Source organism: Panulirus ornatus, chromosome 73 (genome assembly GCF_036320965.1).
Source record: "Panulirus ornatus isolate Po-2019 chromosome 73, ASM3632096v1, whole genome shotgun sequence".
NCBI classification, from domain to species: domain Eukaryota; kingdom Metazoa; phylum Arthropoda; class Malacostraca; order Decapoda; family Palinuridae; genus Panulirus; species Panulirus ornatus.
Window position 1 is genome coordinate 4,740,339 of NC_092296.1, and position 19,534 is coordinate 4,759,872.

At 51.5% G+C, this 19,534-nt stretch overlaps 1 protein-coding gene across 3 annotated transcripts in view; it reads right to left on the bottom strand.

Annotated features, from left to right (window-relative positions):
• LOC139748203 (serine/threonine-protein phosphatase 4 regulatory subunit 1-like) overlaps window positions 1–19,534 on the bottom strand; it is a 360,191-nt gene that overhangs the window by 98,258 nt on the left and 242,399 nt on the right. The window lies entirely within an intron of this gene.

A 19,534-nucleotide genomic window follows, 5' to 3' on the forward strand; every position in this document is an offset into this window, starting at 1 on the left:
CTGAACCACTTCCTTCTCGCACTCAACCACCACTCCATTCTCACACAATTATCACTAAACTCTCACGTTCAACCACCAATAAACTCTCGCACTTAAACCATCAACCAACTCACTCAATAACCAATCAACTCTCATACTCAAAACTAAAAACCACGGCTCTTTCACACAACACGCCAGACATGCACTTAACACCAATGGAAATATCTTACACTCAATCTTTTTTTTCAACATGAACTCTCGAGTCAATAAGGCTAAAATCGTCTTCAAGTGGAACTTGGGGAAGCAAAGTCCGAAAAAGACGCAACCATACTGAACCATTCCAGGTCCCTTCTTCGCATCCCGTCTGATTAGGGAGGAGGGGCCCAGACGTCATCCTTGGGAAGGTACTTATGATAAAAGAGGACACAGGTGTAAAAATGGGATGAACAGCAAGGGACAGCAGAGTTTTCCTCCAGGTCAGGTGTTGACAGAGGGAAAAGCCACCAGCTCTGCTCCCCAGGTCAGGTGGTGACACATCTGGGTAGGAGAGGAGCCATCTCATACAGTAACTTGAGGAAGAACCGCTGGTCCCCAAACACGTGGTCAGAATCTCACCACTGCCAGGACATGGGTCACCCCCCCTACCCCCCACACAGACCAGCCCCCCCCCCCAGCTCCACTTCAACTCTCATGTTCATGGTCCCCCCCCCCCCTACACCAAGCCCCCCCAGCTCCACGCCAACTCTTCGAATTCAATCGGAAAGAAATTTGTCACCAGGTTATGTTCAGGCATCAGCGAGGCAGGCTGGGTCAGTGAGGCGGGCACGAGGCTGGGCTACGTACGGGTACACACGGGGCCTGCGTGGCGCGAGCGGCCGGGCAAACGTAAGCAGGGAGGCAGGCAGACAGGCAGGCACGCGATGGCGTCAAGAGGCAACATAAAGGGGAAAGTCGGCCCTCCCACAGCGTGCCGGGCACGGGTGTCTCTTTAAGTATCGACAGCTTGTACAGGTAAGCCACACACCTGCCTGGCTTTAACCTGCCCTACCAACTTACCTACCTACCCTTCCCACCCCAAGGGCCTAACTTTACCTAACTTGACGCCTAACTTGGAGGATGGAAGGGGGGGGGGGGGGCCACAAGAGCCATGGGCCACGCCTCCTGAGGAAAAGTTACACCAGAGGCCGACACACGGACGCGCGACTTAAACTTGCGATGTCGCTCTTGCAATTCGACTCTCTGGCAACGGAGGGTCAAAACACACACACGAGAGCCAGTTTATCGAGTCATCGGCACCCGGCTTTGGACGATGGACCCCTCTGCGTCTATGGTCTGCTCAAGTGCCGCTCAGCGGATGACGTATGTAAGTAGATGGGACGATAAACGCACGTCGCAGCCATCGCGTGAGCCTACTATCTTTCTTCTCCAAGAGCTGAACATCCTGTCGCCCTACACTAAACCTCAACCCCTGGGATGATCCCGACACCATCCACAGGTACGAGGCACGGAACACTTTCAAAGGGCAGACCTCCTCCTCCTCCTCCCTCTTTTTCCGTGCGTGGATGACCTCCACGACGAAGGAGAATCAAATCGTTGCCAGCAACTCCTCAACTTAGACATCACCTGCCTCCAACCCGACCTTCCACCCCTAACACCCACTAGAGTCTTGGTTTGCCAGAGACGACTGGAACAGGGTGTCTTGCCTCTGACACTCTACTGGGAGTTCTGACCTACAAAACCCGAGTCCTTCTGCTCGGTTCTCTAACGAGCCATAACGAAAAGTTCCAAAGACAGGAACCGATTCACATGCATCTCCTAAACATGAGTCAACTGGCCTACCACAGCCATAATCATCCTAATCCCAAATTTACTTGGTATAAATACTTGTGCCAGGCTGGGTTTACGGTGGCTGCAAGATCACAGACACTCAACAGTCTGGCGACATGAAGGCAACCTCCACAGCAGCTTCCGTGACTGTACGTAATCGCAACGTAACGAGATGCAAGACCGCTGTGGTTTCCGGCTTCACGACTTCCTCAAAGATTTTGAATAAGTCTTAAAAAAAGACTATTAACAGAGCCATGAGCTCTGGGCTGCTGAGGAACCTCATCCTTACACTTCCAGATATCTTGAACGAGCGTCGACAGGCTACGCGCCTCCGAGGGGGCCTATCTTCACCTTCCAGTCACTCGCTTGTGGCGTTCCTCAGGGGACGAAATGGAACCTTTCGTACTTCCTCGCCAACACAAACGATACCCTGAAGGACACCAGCTCGATCTAAGAACGCCAACGTTTCTACCACTGACGTCAGCGTTGACAACAGCTCTTCCAGTACAACGCAGACCTCTTGAACACCATTCACAGCCTCAATAGCAAGACGACCAGCATCCAGGTCCCCATCAACCAAGACTGTCCTTCCGTACTGTCTCCGTCTGCAAGTACATTCCACCCCCCTACTGTCTCACTGGACCCCTCCCGGCTGTTCAGTCCACCTAGCCTCTCGATGTCCTACTGGATGATTATCAAAATAAACCAACACCACCCCACACTATACCTACACATAACCAGTGCGCCAAGCACCACACATACAACACACACACACTACCAATGATCCCCAACTACACACTCACCGCCACACACACTACATCCATACCACCACACCTTGCACCACACTATCTACACTCCACCACACACTATCTACACTCCGCCACACCCTACCTACACACCCTGTCAGCGCCGTAACTTTATACCTCCCCCTCCTCCCCAGCGTGATATGCACACCTCAATCCCCAGGTTGCAGGACAACACCCCCTCGGTCGCTGACCCTCCCTGGCCACCAACACGGCACTACAAGGAAGAGGTTCGCGTCCTCACGTCAAAACAACCGGGTAGTCTGACTTGGCGATGAGTTCCCAGAAATGTCAATATAGGAACGCACGCACGGTGGGTGTGTGTGTGTGTGTGTGTGTGTGTGTGTGTGTGTGTGTGTGTGTGTGTGTGTGTGTGTGTGTGCAAGTCGGTAAAGCGACAGACATTCACACACACACACACACACACAAACACACACACACACGACACACGGTGGGAAGGCGTGGCAGGTATAACACCAGGAGAGACAAGTACGCTTCCCACCCTTGGGTGTACGACACATAAGTTACACACAACTCCCTCCAGTGTGAGAGAGTTGAGACAAAACTCACACCTTACCTTCCTCCCGCGCGGAGCGCATCTTCGCATTGGGGGTCTCGGGATTTTCAGAGCGAAGCTAACGGCTGCGAGTGAATACATGTGGGGGTCCATTCAACCCACCAGTGTAAGTCTGCCACGAGATCATCAATATCTGTACAATCATCCACTCACGTCAGTCCAGCGGAATGTCTCGTTCATGCAACACTTCTCGCACGCAGGAGTGTGCTGTGCTCTGTCCGTATGTAACACATACACACACACACTCACACAAGTAACCTGCGAACCAGTCAAATCAACCCTGGCCTCCTACCATCACTCCTGGGCAACACCGGAATACACTGGTGGGGGACGAGGGGCGGTGTGTGTGTGTGTGTGTGTGTGTGTGTGTGTGTGTGTGTGTGTGTGAGGATGAGGGCGTCACCTGGACAACACTGCCTCAACCTCACGGTCCACCACCAAGCTACCACCCGTACATACAGCACATACTCGGCGCCTCAGGCTTGTAACCGCCTCACCCCATACTCATTGTCACCCCCCTCACCCATGGAATGGCCGTCATAAATACAGTTGATCTACTCCTGCTTCCTGGCAGGTTTACTGACCCTGACATCAAACGCTGAAGTTCTATAAGGCTGGGTATGCCTTACGCACATCTCAAGACGACGCCGGAGAATTTCTATCAACCACAACGCGGCCCTAAGCTCCTGTGCTCATCCAGGCTGCTGGAGGCCGCCGCCCCGTACGCCTACCGAAAGTATCACATCCTATGCTGGTCTGGGGCTGTGGTAGGAGCCTGTGCGGGTCATTTTTAAACTTCCAAGGTATAGACGTGTGTCTAACGGCTGCAGGCATTGCAGTACGAAATTCTGGCTCCCGAATGTCCATGGTTTCTTCTTGCACGTTCATATTTACGTAAAAATAGCCGAGATTCGCCCACGCCTGTCGTGCCATCTGGGAAATATCTCTGGGTGTAAAACTGGAAGCCCTACCTCCAAGGACATGTCAGCAAAAGTAACCCTCCTCTCTCTCTCTCTCTCTCTCTCTCTCTCTCTCTCTCTCTCTCCCAGAGTACACAGCCTCGCTGATTTCAGTCGTTTCCAGAAGTACTCTGTAGTACTGTAGCCATGGCTATGCGTAAGGCCAACGCGAAAACTCTCATGTTTTACAGACAGTAATCAGACAATGTGTTGAGAGGCAGCAGGAGGATGGTATACCCGGGATAACGTCACGATGAAAGGAACGCCAAGCAACACGTGGATGACCACAAGATCTGACCCACATCCACCGTAGGACGTTGTGTTGCCACGAACGTCGTACATCCCGCCCGGCGAGCGAGGCCGTCGTCCACTCAACCCCGCCCCTGGGGAGCGACACCCCTACACACCACGCTCAGGAAACCTTCTAAATATCTGCTGCGTTTACTTTACTTACAAACAACAACAGTAGCTGCAAGGGACGGTGGGGGTCACCCGTCGCAGTTCCCATGTCCCGCCGACGAGACAGAGCCAACCCCGACATCCCTGCTGTCATTCCGTCACCAAACCCTGATAACATACGTGTCACCAACACCAGCAGCAGGCCCAGCCGTGGCCCACGGCGAGGGGGCGGCCACACACCCTCTCCCTTCCATCCACACCACGTCAAAAAAACATCCCCAACAATAACCACCACCCGCACCACACGAAGCCACGCTCCTACCACATCACCCACCCACACCACACCAAGCCACGCTCCTACCACATCACCCACCCACACCACACCAAGCCACGCTCCTACCACATCACCCACCCACACCACACCAAGACTACATCCGCGTCAACCTCCACACCACCACCCACCTATACCACACCAAACCCACGTCGCCACTACCTACGCGTACCCACTAACGTACCAATCCTAAGGCCAAGCTGATTCTAACGATACTCGAAAATCGCCACATCTGGGGTCGCTACAGCCCGGTCGATCAGTCTACCCTGAACAGAAATGTTCAACGCCGGCGAGTTCTTCCGCTGTGGAACGGATGGTTCGTAACGTTCCAACCACATGTACGTACATACACGCTGAGGTGCCTCCGTGGGTAGCGATCTCACGGTGCGGAGGTGCCCAGGAACGGGTGCGGGGGCCAGGCACACCGATCAAAAGCTAACCTCCCCCGTCCGGGTTTTACAATCCCTTTTCCCGAGGGTGGTCGATATACGGGCGTACCTGGCGTATGCTCCTGTGTGTGTGTGTGTGTGTGTGTGTGTGTGTGTGTGTGTGTGTGTGTGTGTGTGTGTGCGCGCGCGCGCGTGACAGCAAAGGAAAATCTTCACTCTTCGCGCTCCACATCGCACCAACGGTGCCAGAGTTCAGGAGGAACGCACGTATCGTGATGGTGAGTGTAAATGACGCCGCCGTTTGACAAGCGCTGGCCGGGGGTCGGCAGTTCCCATACTAAAACACACAAAACACACACACGATAGGCGGCCTTCAGAACACCATCCACCGACAGTTTTAAAGCCGAAATATCCGTAGTTGTACGGGCTAACGCGGAAACCGGACAGGCAAAAGTCAAATTTCGCCTTACGTGTATAAATAAATTACATAACGCTTAAACCAAACGTGATGCACCGGCAACAACACCACCATAGTGGCAGTTTATATATATATATATATATATATATATATATATATATATATATATATATATATATATATATATATATATATATATAAACATTTTTTGGGGGGTGTTAACTTGTTAATTAGTTATACTGTGAGTTAACACGGGTCGTGGGGAGATGTGCTCACGTGTGTATCCGCATTAAACCAAACAATTTATTGCATTGCATTGTAGAAAACTCAAATTTCGTCCGAAGTATACAAATACATAGCTTATCCGAAACGTGGCAACAGCTACCACCCGAGCTGACAATGTGTATTTTCTTTTCTTAATTTCTTAACATTACAGTATGTTATCAATTATCGTATCTTATCATGCGTCGAGGGAAGATGTTCTGACGTGTATATCTCTAAACAACCAAACATTTTATCATATTTGAGTTGCCCTTAAAATAAATCAAGGTTCGTATAAGCTGTAAGTACACTAGTATACCTTAGCACGGTGTACTGAATTACACTGTTATACAACAGTTCACGGGTAAGATGACAGCACGTCGACCCTTGTATACCACATCGTTCCAAATAATTCTATCCCTTATATCCTTAGCCCAAGCCAGGAGCCCAATCTATCGACCAGCCCCAAGGGTGGATGAACGGCTGGGTTGACTGTGGAACCCATAAGGGATCGGCCCCGGGCGGCCGGCCCTTGAGTGCGTCATGGTCACCAACGCTAACCGCCACACATAGGCTCTCGTCATCAACCGTGGTCCAAATGTTCCCGTAATCAAATGTATGAACCAGTGTTTCTTGGGTCTAGTCCATAATTCAACATCTCCCACCCATTCCCAAGTTCAAATGTGAACTGGCCCTTCCCCCCTCCTCCCGCAAGTCCACCAGTTCAAATGTGAACTGCTCCCCCTCACGGTCACCAGTTCCACTGACGCTTCCCCGTTAATCATGGACACATCGGAGAACGCAGAGTCTCCCGTACGTCATAAGAGTGAAGGAGGCACATTTAGGTCAACCCCTGGAGGATGCAGGGCAAACCCTGCATTAAAAACCCTCCCGATCAAACTACCTTTTTTTTTTTAAGTTTCCGGTGAATTCAGTGAGGTTTCCTCGCAAGCAATTACTGGCTATGGGCGACATTTGGGCAACCAGACGATGCGAGTGGGTGTTGTTGGCCTTAGGGTGGCGGTGCGGACCAAGTACCAACAGGTAGCACGGCGGTCAGGGGTCAGGAGGAGGGTTGCGGGAGGCGGCGGTGAGCATCCATATAGCTAAACGGTGCGGGCTAATTGATTATACCGGGAGGAGCACCTCGCCTCCCTCCCTCCCTCCCGACTGACTGACACCTTCCCTGCTGCCCTCCCCAATGCCTCTCCTCCACTCACTTCCCCTGCCTCATATCCCAGGGGGCACGCTGCCCCTCATCCTACAAACACCAGCATCGTTTCGGAGCACTGATGTGCATACTAACATAATGCATCACCAAGTGAGTCCCCCCATAACTGGAACTCCCCTAACTCGACACAGCCTCATGACCAACACTCCCCACCACCCGGCGGTGTACTACGCCAAGTGTACGAGTGAATCCAAGCAGTACTACGAGTGAAGTGCCCACGCGCCAAGGCGCGGTTCATATCTAAGAAGTCGCTCGCCAGTTCTCGCTGGGTTAGGAGTGGTGGGCGTGGTGAGTCAGCGGTGGCTGGTGGTGGTGAGCCAGAGGCCGTCCCACCGACATGATGAGGGAGGTGTGGTAGCGGTGGTGGAGGGTGGGTGGGGGCACCAGTGACGGATCCCTTACCTCATTACCTACACTGTGGCTCCTGCCTCTCCTCCTCTACCACCACCGCCACCATCCATACAAGAATGAGGCATTGCTTATCGACTGGAAAACCTTGTTCAGCTTTAAAGTTACGGACACGGGAGACATTTGAAGGCGAGCAGCGGGAGTGTGGTGGCTGTAGTAACACCTAAGATGATGCTGGAGAAGGTGATGGGGGGAGGGGGGGTGTAGCGGCGGTAGCGCCCCCACCCTCCTAGCCTCGCCCTCCACTCAGCAGGTGCTCCTCGCCCCGGCCACGGGAGGAGAGCGGGTGGGTGGAGGCCGCCCGTGGCAGTATGGGTGGGAGGCGGCCTCCCCTAAGCCCTGGTCAAGTCCTCCTGGCTCTGGATGGCTCTCATGCTCTCCTTGGCCTCCTCTCAACACCCTCCTTCACCGCCTTTAACGCTACTCGCATACAAGTCTCAAATTATAGTCATTTCCCGTGGCGGCGCTTAAGTTAATGAGGCGGGCGTCACCTGCACCCCGCCGGGGCCAGGCTGATTCCCGCAAGCATTACTTTACGCCCACCGCCACGCCCACGCCCCCCATCCCCGCCCTGAACGGCATGATCTCCATCAGGTGCAATATGGGCAGTGCGCCACACTGCGGGGCAGAGGTACAAGACCTGGACACGTGCACCAGGGTCGTGCAAAGACGTGCGACAAGAGCCGTAGATGGACGTGCACCGTACCATGGATGGCCGTGCACCAGTGACGTGCAGGAGCGTACTAGTAAGAGGCTGTACGGGAGGCAAGGTGGCGGCATCCTAGAGGGGGACTGGCATGGCGGCCCTGCTGCTGCCCGGCTGACTCACTCGGGGGAAACCCTCACCCTATTGATTGCTGCCGCCGCCTCACCCAGTGGCAGGCATACACCCGCCGCCTCACCCAGTGGCAGGCATACACCCGCCGCTCCACCCAGGGGCAGGCATACACCCGCCGCTCCACCCAGGGGCAGGCATACACCCGCCGCTCCACCCAGGGGCAGGCATACACCCGCCGCTCCACCCAGGGGCGGGTATACACCCGCCGCTCCACCCAGTGGCAGGCATACACCCGCCGCTCCATCCAGGGGCAGGCATATACATCCCTACCGTAGGCCAACTGTATGTACAAAAATGCATCATCCAAGTCCACTTGCACAACCTCTGGCTTCACCTTATATCAATGAACAATTAGAAGCATTAACAAAGGGCAGGAGTTTATCATGAATTATGAGAAGCATGATAGAAAAGTTCATGAGATAAGCGGGGGAGGGAAGGGAGGCGGGCGGTATTGTAAACTGTTTTCCATTAGTGTGAAAACTGGCAGTTACACACACACACACACAGGTTTCACGAGGGTGGGCGACGGCGGAGCGAATCGGCCACCAGTGTCAGTGGCTGTCAAGTTCCCTCCCCGGCTCATGTCGCTCGTCTGTTCCCTCCGCCTCACCTCCATTTGGGACTTCTGCCACTACGTTCCACAAATACACAACAGAGAATCCATTCCTAACGTTTAAATTCTTACTGCGGTGGGCGCTACGCGCTGGAATCGCCCTAAACAACAAAAATCTCGTGGTGGGGCAGAAAGGGGTTCAGCAAGAGATGGGCACTCCCCACTCTCCTCATCCCCTATGCAGCCTGGCCACCCCCCTCCCACTGGTCATGATCCCGGGGGGAGGGGGGGGGGGGCAACACACGTGACACCTGCGGCCTCCCAGGGAACACATGTGACACAAATGGTTCAGCACCGAGACAGGTGTTTAGGGCCACAGGTGGACGGGTCTGACTGACGGACTGCCTCTGTGATGGAGGATTTGGTAAAACGCAAACCACCTAAAATTTCAACGCTTTTTAAACATATCTATCTATCTATCTATCTATCTATATATATATATATATATATATATATATATATTATATATATATATATATATATATATACATACAAATCTAAAACCATTAATAGAGAATTATATGTTTTGGCTTCCTTTAAAAGATTCATCGGTTTATTTCACAATGACATTAATGGCTCAAATTCTCCTCTTAACATTTTTATTCCCTCCATTGCTAATACATAATTCATACCCGGCTCCCAAGACTCCTATATTCTCGCAATCCCTCGGGCTGTACCACACACCTGGTGGGGGGTTGGTCTTCATCATCCCCTCAAACCCCCTCCACAGCACGGGCTGTGGGCCAGGCTACTCTGCAAGCCGCAGTCCTCAGGGCCACATATAGCCCTCAACAGCCCTCAGGGCCACACATAGCCCTCCACAGCCCTCAGGGCCATATATAGCGCTCAGGCCCACACAGCCCAGATGATCTGGCACATATTGCAGTTACATATTTCACGATTACATGGTAGATGATCGTGTGTCACTTCCGCCGTGGTCTCTCCATTACGTAAACTGTCAAACTGGCGATAGCAGTTGACAGAGGGACCTGCCCTGCTTGAAATCATTTTCGAAGTGTCTTTTCTCTTTTTGGACCTTCCACAATGCTGTCTACCTTGCCTATTAACATGAAACAATCAGCCATCCTGCTAGACATAGTATCATGAGGTATACCTCGCGTATACGGATCGCTCGATAAACCTCCCTTGGCCTCAGCGTAAGTCCTAACAGGTAATTGTGACTCGCCCAGAGCGTCAGGATAATGATCCGGTCATGCACCTTGTGTGTGTGGAGTCTTTACAGTCCAATCTCACATGGGGCTTTCTGGATCCTGGGATGGACTCCAGCGCAGTGTGGTGTGGCCACCAGTCTACTCTGGCTTTCTGAGTAGAATGTAAATTCAATTTTTTTTTTTTTTTTGCTAAAGGTTCATATCAATTTCAGTGGAGCCTAAACCCCCAACACTGCTTCAGTAAACAAGTTAGTTACACACACACACACAAAGTGCAACGCACGTGGTAATATAAGCAGGTGATGCACCACGCAACATATGTACACAGGTGTGCCGTTCGTAAAAAAAACTGAATGAACATACGGTAAGCGCGGAGGGAATAAAAGAAATATCTAAAAAGCTGTACGATAGTCCAGAACGTTCAAAGATGACAGGACTCTCCGCTCAAATGTAGTTCTCTCTTCCCGTACTGTACAAATAGGTACGTCCACGTACACAAGGTTCAAAATACGGAGGGGGAGGAGGACGAGTGTACATTCCCCTCCTAGCGCCATACAAAGAGGAAGTTACACATACGAACAAGTTTAACGCATGATGAAACTGCCGTGTAAAGAGTGACACGTTCGTAACACAGGGTAACACAGTAGAAGGCGCCAGGCAAATAGGAGATATGTCATAACAGATGAGGCAACATGTGCAGGAACGTGTGCGAAAGTATCAGACAACATTCAAGGACATACGGACGGAAAGCCTATGGCAACATAATACATACATGAAGCATACAGCAAAATGCATGGAGCGGTAGGAGGCACATGTCAAAAATACATGAGCATACAGGAGGCACATGGCAACAAACTGGTCGTGCAAACATCATGACAACGCACGTGGATTCGCAGGAAAGCACATGGCAACAAATACAGACACGTGGACGTGTGTGGGATACACATGGCAACGCAGGAAATATGTCAAGGGAGAGACGACGGGGAGCAAGGGGGAGTGTATGGCACCAGGGTAGGCAAAGGGGTGGAGGACGACACGTCCCTGTGGGCGGGAGGAGGTACACCCACCCAACCACCCTCTTACACCACAGACCTACAGATGTGTGGATGTGACATAACACCTGCACGCCACAGACGGCCAAATAACCATGATTCTGAGAGACGATTACAGTCATAACAAAGGGGTCGGGTCAAAGGCCAGGCTAACAGGGCCAAGGGTCGTATTACCGTCGTGGTTAATGGCCACACCCGCTTGTGCTCTGGGGGTCGTGGCCTTGTGTGCAGAGGGTGACAAGGTCGTGCTCAGGGGGGAACGTACAGTTGCCCTCCAGGGGGTGTGTAAGACCTAGCCTAAAGTGCTACCGGCAAGCAGGTAAGAAATGTGTCCTCGAGTTGGAGACGGAATATCCTTTCACCTGCAGGAGGAACTCGGGGCCTCCCAAGCCATGCCGGCCGAGGCATCAACTGTACCGTCTGACAGAGGCGTACCACAGTCTACACTTGGGATAATCTTTGGCAGGCATGGTCCTCAACCAATACTCAAACAATAATTCCCTCACGGCACGAGATCCATGACAGACTGTGATAATTAAAGTAACCCCCTAACATCAACAAGCACAGTAAAACCAAAGAAATCCTTTTAACCATCCCGGAGCCCAAGGCTCTTCAGCACCTTGCCAGCTGCCGCCAGAAACAGCATGGGATGCACAGTAGACAAGTTCAAGAGTGCACGGGACATCTACTTACATATACCACACCAGCTGGGCTATGAAATCTTAACCTACCAACTTTACCACAAGGGTAATCATTATGTTACAAGGATTATAATGTAATCAGATTGCCAAAATGATACTAGGATCATAATGTAATCAGATTATAGTTGTAACTACCTTATTTGTCATACCAAAATGTACTAGGAGTCATAATGTAATCAGATTACATATGTAACTACTTTGTCATATCAATGTATACTAGGATCATAATGTAATCAGATTACAAATGTAAGTATTTGTCAAAGTCGGGAGAACCACAATAACACGAATCCAGGGGCAGCTGTAGAAGTCAAATAGTTAAATATGCTCGTGTGTTCCCTAATGTGTGTATGTGCCTGTGTATGCCGGGTGGCTGACACGTACTCTCGCCTCTTATCGCGAGCGCTGACCCATACCTGGCGCGTCCATGACCTATCTCGTTATTGGAAAGCAACGAATAATAATAATAATAATAAAAGTCAACAATCATTAACAACGCTGAAGTATGGCTGTACAATACCTATTATTCAACGTGAGAGGAGGAGCACTCAGGCCAGACATACAGTAGTGCCATAGCAATGGGCAATACAAAGTGAATCTTTTCCAGTTTGAAATTACATGATAACAAACACTTCTCCTGGGGTATAAAACACGATCATGGTTTAAAGTACGGCAGCGGCTGTCTACTGTACTGCCCGGCGGAGGCTACATGTGAAACACTGAACATAAACCAAACGAGGGATATGGTGTGGTGTGGTGTGGGCAACACGCAGAGACGGACGACAAGGAAAATGGTGGATGAAGACGACAGGTAAGTGCTACAGAGGGCGGGGGCATGGGGGGGGGGGGGCACACTATAGAAAATGGAGGAGGTAAAAATACAGCAGAGAGAGAAAGAGAGAGTGGGGCACCATCGCAGAGAATGGTGGCACCCTGACCACACAGTGGCAGGGGGTACCACGAGAGATGCTGCAGTGTGGGACCATCGCACTGATACAATACATGGCCACGGGTTGAATACATTAAAACAGGAGAAATAAAAAACACAAATTCAGTATTATAACGACAAATATATGATTAACAACGACATTGAGTGGGAAGTCATAATATATATGTATGTGTGTGTGTGTGTGTATATATATATATATATATATATATATATATATATATATATATATATATATATATATATATAAGCGGGGGGCTGGAAATCCTCCCCTCTTGTTTTTTTTTAATTTTCCAAAAGAAGGAACAGAGAATTGGGCCAGGTGAGGGTATTCCCTCAAAGGCCCACTCCTCTGTTCTTAACGCTACCTCGCTAATGCGGGAAATGGCGAATAGTTTGAAAGAAAAAGAAAGATATATATATATATATATATATATATATATATATATATATATATATATATATATATGCACCTACCGCCATCTCCCCTATAATGTATGTCCGTTTAGAATATCTGTATACACTGTGGGGAGAGAGAGCTCCACACCCTTTGTGTGTGTGTGTGTGTGTGTGTGTTTACACTGTATTCCACTTCCTCAAAGTACACTTGGCCTTGAAAGAATTAAGACAGGTATATGCCAATGCCTTCCTCTCCATGCCAAGTGCTGTGTGCGCCACTACCCCATGCGGGCCACTACCCTAAGTGATGATGCGAGAAACGCGCGACGGCGCTAACCACGTGCGCCACTACCTGCGTTGTGCCACTTGGAACGCGCGGTGCCAATTCCTCCGGCAGGCCATTAAGAAAAGTGCAGCGCCAATACTCATGTCCGCCATCATCTACGTCATGCCGCTGGGAACGCGTGTCGCTACTACCCATGTGCCCCACTACCTTCGTGATGCCACTTCCAATGTGCGGCACTAATACTCAGATGTGCCACTACCACTGAAATGCCACCGGGAACGTTCAGCGTAAATACCCGTGTGCGCCACTACCTACGTAACGCCAAGCATGCGGCGCCAATACTCATGTGCGCCATTACCTGCGTAATGCCACTAAAACATGCGGCGCCACTACCTGTCCCACACGGTGCCACTAACTGCGTAATACCATCAAATGGTCGCGAGACGCCACAACTCCATGCGGGCCAGTTCCCGCGTCCCAGGTGGTGGGCGGCAAACCACCACCACCACCAACCCACCCGACCCACCACACCATGTGTGCCTCACCAGTGACCACCCCGGCGTAAAAGTCTCCCACCCTCTGTAAAGCGTTGATCGGAAATACGCAACCGTGACAAAGACTCTCAGGAGCAACTGGAGGCATAGAACGAGCCCAATATGTGCAATGACCCGGTCAAGGACCACAGCGATGTGATGACCCGCTAACAACAACAAAAAAAAGACGGGAGGAAAAACAAAAACGAGAAGACATTCTACTCTTGCAAATTACGAAGGGGTTGAAATGGGGTTCGATTCTCCTCAGGTACAAGGGGGAGGGGGTGGGGGTCAGAGCTGGTACATAACTCTACCGTCGAGATCACCAGAGGAGGAGGTGGAGCAGCAGAGGCGTCGTGGTCTGGTGTGGGTGGGTTGGAGGACCAGAGACGTCGTGGTGTGGTGTGGTTGAGTTGGAGGACCAGAGACGTCGTGGTGTGGTGTGGTTGGGTTGGCCTCGCCCAGAAACAGTGTTACTGTGGGAGGCTCTGGGATGGTTGCCATGTGGACACTACTGTGTGCAGACGCTACACACAATACTGTCACCATCAGAACACCGCTGGGGTGCTGACACCACACTATACCATCACCATCAGAACACTATTGTGCACTAACGGCCCACTGTACTGACATCATGAGAACACTTCAGTCTACTGACATGGTCGGTGCTGTCACCCACCACGACACTCCTGTGTACCAGACACACAGACGTGCTGTCACCAACATAACGCCAGTCTGTGCTCACACCACGGGGGAATCAGTCCAAAACATTCGGAATATTGTAGATACTTTAACCCGCACATCCATCACACCGATATCGTTAAAACGACTACGATTAACGATAATGAACGAAAAACCCTGCGTCACTTACAGCACGGCACGGCATCACCTGGCAAGGGCCGGAAGCTGAGGAATTCTATGCAAATATAAATATGGGGAAGTAAACGCGGCTTAATCCTCCCGTCCCACCATTTAAAAATGGTTCTTATTAAAGTGGGACGTGTCAGGGTGTGGGGGCAACCAGGGGCCCAGGCAATACCAGGCATCGAGCATCGTCCCACACTTTAATATGATGCTTAATGTTCCGCGCTGACTGACGAAAAGGTTATCTGGTCCAATTTCGTATTTCATAATTACCCCAGGACCAGTTCCTGCGAAAGAAGTCCCAGTGTTTAATTTATCCCCCGAGGGAAAAAACTGTAAAGGCACCTCCCCTCCAACCGAAGCTTGCACTACTTCCAGTAGCAGGGTGATGTAGACCCCTTTGGAGGGAGAAGTTTTATGACTAAGACTCCCAGTGATGATACAGCCTCGCCAAAAGCGTGACTTCCCACTCGGGGCGCAACCTAGAGCAAGCAGAATCCGGTAACAACTCGGTCCAATACGATTCACTGGACAGACGGGGAGGAGTACGGTAGCAAACGAAACACAAGCACGACCTGGGAATTTCATTCTTGAAACGCGTGTTTCTGGAGGAAGACTTGTACGCTCAAGTCGTCAAAACTAAAGCTCTGAAACGCCCTTTTCAAGTCGACCCACAGCCGCCCTAGAAGTTCATCCTCTCCTCTGGGGATGGTCCGTAAATGTGTGTGTGTGTGTGTGTGTGTGTGTGTGTGTGTGTGTGTAAGCCTACGACATGGTACATATATAAAAAAGGTTAAGACAAGGGGGAATGAGGAGAGTGTGTAACTCCCTCCTCCTCCTCCCCCTCACAATGTGATCACTCACACTCGCCTGTGGTCGAGGTGGTTGTAGTATGTTCACTCAGCGAGGGGTCCTCCACGTGCTCGGTAGTGGTTTTAAACTACACGAACGAACGCCACCTGGATGACTATAGTGAACGTCAGCTCTTTTAGACGCTGGGATAAATCAGTCCTGGCGGTGAGGGGGAGGAGACCTCTCCGTCATCCCCACTGTAGCACGACGCTACGTTCGTTCCATCTTTAGGTACGATGGCCTCGCCTCTGACCCGAACCTTTTAAAGGCCAGGCGATCGCACTTACGGGTCATCTAGTCTTGCTCAAGAGGTTAAAGGTTACGCTTAACAGACACTGCTCAGCCCTTAAAAACGCCCTAGTGATGCCTTGACGAAAATAATCTCACTCTATAGTACAAAATAGTAATCTAAAAGACCACAAGACAGTGTAAAAATCCTAGTATTCACTCGCTCACACTCAGCGTCTACATCTTGGGGCCACCGGATACCTGGGGACGAGACTGAAAAGAGATGCAATGCATTTCTTAATCTAGGATTCGAACCCGGGGTTGATAGGTTGGTGGGTCGCAGCGCTGACCACGACACTATGTTGGCTCGAGTGTGTGTGTGTGTGTGTGTGTGTGTGTGTGTGTGTTGTATCAAGAATTTTTGTACACTCGAATCAACCCGACGGTTCCAAAAATCCTAGCCAGCGTGAGATGTTCTCTTGTAAAAAAAAGAAAAAAAAAATACACGGTTCGCAACCCCCCCCCCCCCCGGGTGTGCTGCCCGTAAACTCTACGCACTCTACGCTCCGTCCTAGACTCTATGATGAATCAAGGTCGTCAGGAGTATGTGTTCGTTCACCTGGTGGACACACACACACACACACACACACACACACACACACACACACAGAGCACGGTCACTCCACGATCTTCAAGGCGATGGTTGCCTGATGGAGGCAGTCGTTAAGGGATGGTCAGGGGAGATGTGACACAGCCACCTCCCTACCATCCCACGATGTTCTGGCCACATCCCCCGCCTCCAGCTGACCCTACGGAGTGGACAGTATGGATGCGTGACGCTGGCAACGGGTGGAGACCAAGGGTGACGGTGGGCTGGATGGGGGCTTCAATCATCAAGTCTTTTTACCTCCCCGTGTACTGATGCCACGGGTAGGGCTGTGTGGGTGCGCCCCATCCCGGCCCGTGTAAGGCTTCCCCTGCAGCCGCCGCAAGCAACCCCACCCTGGCGTTGGCCTGCTGCCTCCTGACACCCACCCCGCCACCGTCACCCCCATAGTGTTAAAGCCACGGCATCCCCCCCAGCCAGCGTCACACCCTCGTCACGACGACCGCCGCCCCTGTCGTGGAGAACAGAAGCCGTGTGAGGTGGCCCGGAACCAGATGGTCCTGGTTTTACCCGCACCATCAGTACCTCACATTTACCCATCAATAGTTCAATGCACCTTACACTATCACCTCTCGTTTTTTTCAGATCCCTATCAGTGGCCAGACTATGTCTCGTGTTGGCATAGATAACGGATGATAAACACGGCGTAGCATTCTACAGGAAGGAAGGAGTGTGTGTGTGTGTGTGTGTGTGTGTGTGTGTGTGTGTGTGTGTGTGTGTGTGTGTGTGGACGCCTCGGGGAAAGCCGTCATGACAAGCGTCATGAGAACTGTCATGCGCGTTACAACGCGCCCCTGTCTGCCCACCACTCAGGCTGTCTGACTGGGCTTCCTTAAAATGATTTTAGGTCAAGCCCTTCAGCATAAAGATGGCGACCCTTAAGCGCTAAGGTACAGGCCCTTGAGCATCATGATACCGCCCTCAAGCAGGAGGTCATGACCCCCCCCCCCGACATGATGGCCTAGCCTACGGAGGTCAGGTCAATGACGCAGTCCATCATGATAACCAAGGGTCGTACAGGCCACGGTCCTTCTGGGTTAAAGGCGAGTCAAGTGGTGGAGGAACCTGATAACAGTCACACATGGGTCGTTAAATCCAATGATGATGAGCAGGGTAACCCTCTGTCATACGACGGTACGACCCTAGGGTGAGAGAGAGAGAACCATCTTAACACATGAGTCGCACCGTCGAAAGCACGGATCGTACCGCTGGGGTCAAGGGTCGTCCCGCTGGGCTCTCCGGCCGTACATACGTGGCGTCGTACCAACCGGAGGCTCTAGGGTCGTACCGTCATGCTCAAGTGTCATCCAGTGTGGCCCTGGGCGTTAAGGAGGTCATAAGGTAGTTTCAATCACCACAAGCACGGTACTATTCATGTACAACACACGTGGTTGTGTCGCCAGCTGTAGTACAACTGCACCGCATTACTCTCAGGGGATCAAGACGCCACCGTGCTCCTGTGTCGGCCACGACCGCCCGCATGCACGTATATACTGCGCTGAGGAAAACCCACGACCCGCGCTACTCCAATAACGACGATAATGAGAGAGAGAGAGAGAGAGAGAGAGAGAGAGAGAGAGAGAGAGAGAGAGAGAGAGAGAGAGAGAGAGAGAGAAATTCCTCACAACCCCACACTACCCACCACCTTCACGACCACAACCCCAGCTTCAAACCAGAATACATAGTGAGAATAACTCAGCAGCAAGTATCGTGGCGCGAGGCAGCCCACGTGTGTGTGTGTGTGTGTGTGTGTGTGTGTGTGTGGGGGGGGGGGGGGGGGATGAGACAGAGAGAGAGAGGGGGTGGTGAGTGGGTAGCAGCACACGTAAAGCAGGAAAATATACAAGAAAAAAACTTCCGAGGACAAAATACTAATATTATCACGACCTTGGGTGAGGAAGTTGGCGGGGCGGGGGAGGAGATCCGTCGACTCTGCACAAGAAACTTATGCCAGCACAATGGACTCCCCTCCTGGTTATACTCCCACACCTGTCAACTTACACACACACACACACACACACACACGCGCGCGCGCGCGCGCGTGTGTGTGTGTGTGTGTGTGTCCGTACATATAGTGAGGTGCATACGTCACTTTCCTCGCGCGGCTGAGATCTGCCACAGGCGGTGTGGTGTAGGTGGTGGCTGGCTGCTACACACACACACACACACACACAAGCAAAGTGCTAAATCTTGATTTCCCTTCCTATATCATGATAACCACTGGCTATGATTTCCATAATGACTCTCTTGTGAGCAATACTAATGAGGAACCAAATTATGTTCACCGTTACAACCCAGTCAAATACCCATCATAACATTGCAGAAGCACATTGGAAGTGGTTTAAGAATAATCTCACGCGATGCTTACAGCGCGAACAGGGTTTTTTTTACGGATTTTCAGTGACCTTGTAAACAGTAAATATGGCTTCAAGTCTGCGGTGTGTGGCCAGTAACCCATCCGTTTACAGGAGAGTAGGGATGGTCGCATGCGGAAACAGAGTGTGTGAGTGTGTGTGTGTGTGTGTGTGTGTGTGTATGTGTGTGTGTGTGTGTCGGTAGAGGGGGCGCACTGGTACAGCCGTGCGAGGAAAACTGTCTACCACCGCCCACCCGTGCCCAATAACAGGCCAGTTGCCTCCCTGGTTCATAATCAATTAAAGAATCCGGTGTATGGTGAGGCACGCTACCCTCCCACCTCCAACAACTACCACTCCACACTGTACGGTGGAGGGACGCCGCACTCCTCACCCCCACAAGGTCTATCACTCACACTCCACACTGTACGGTGGAGGGACGCCACCCTC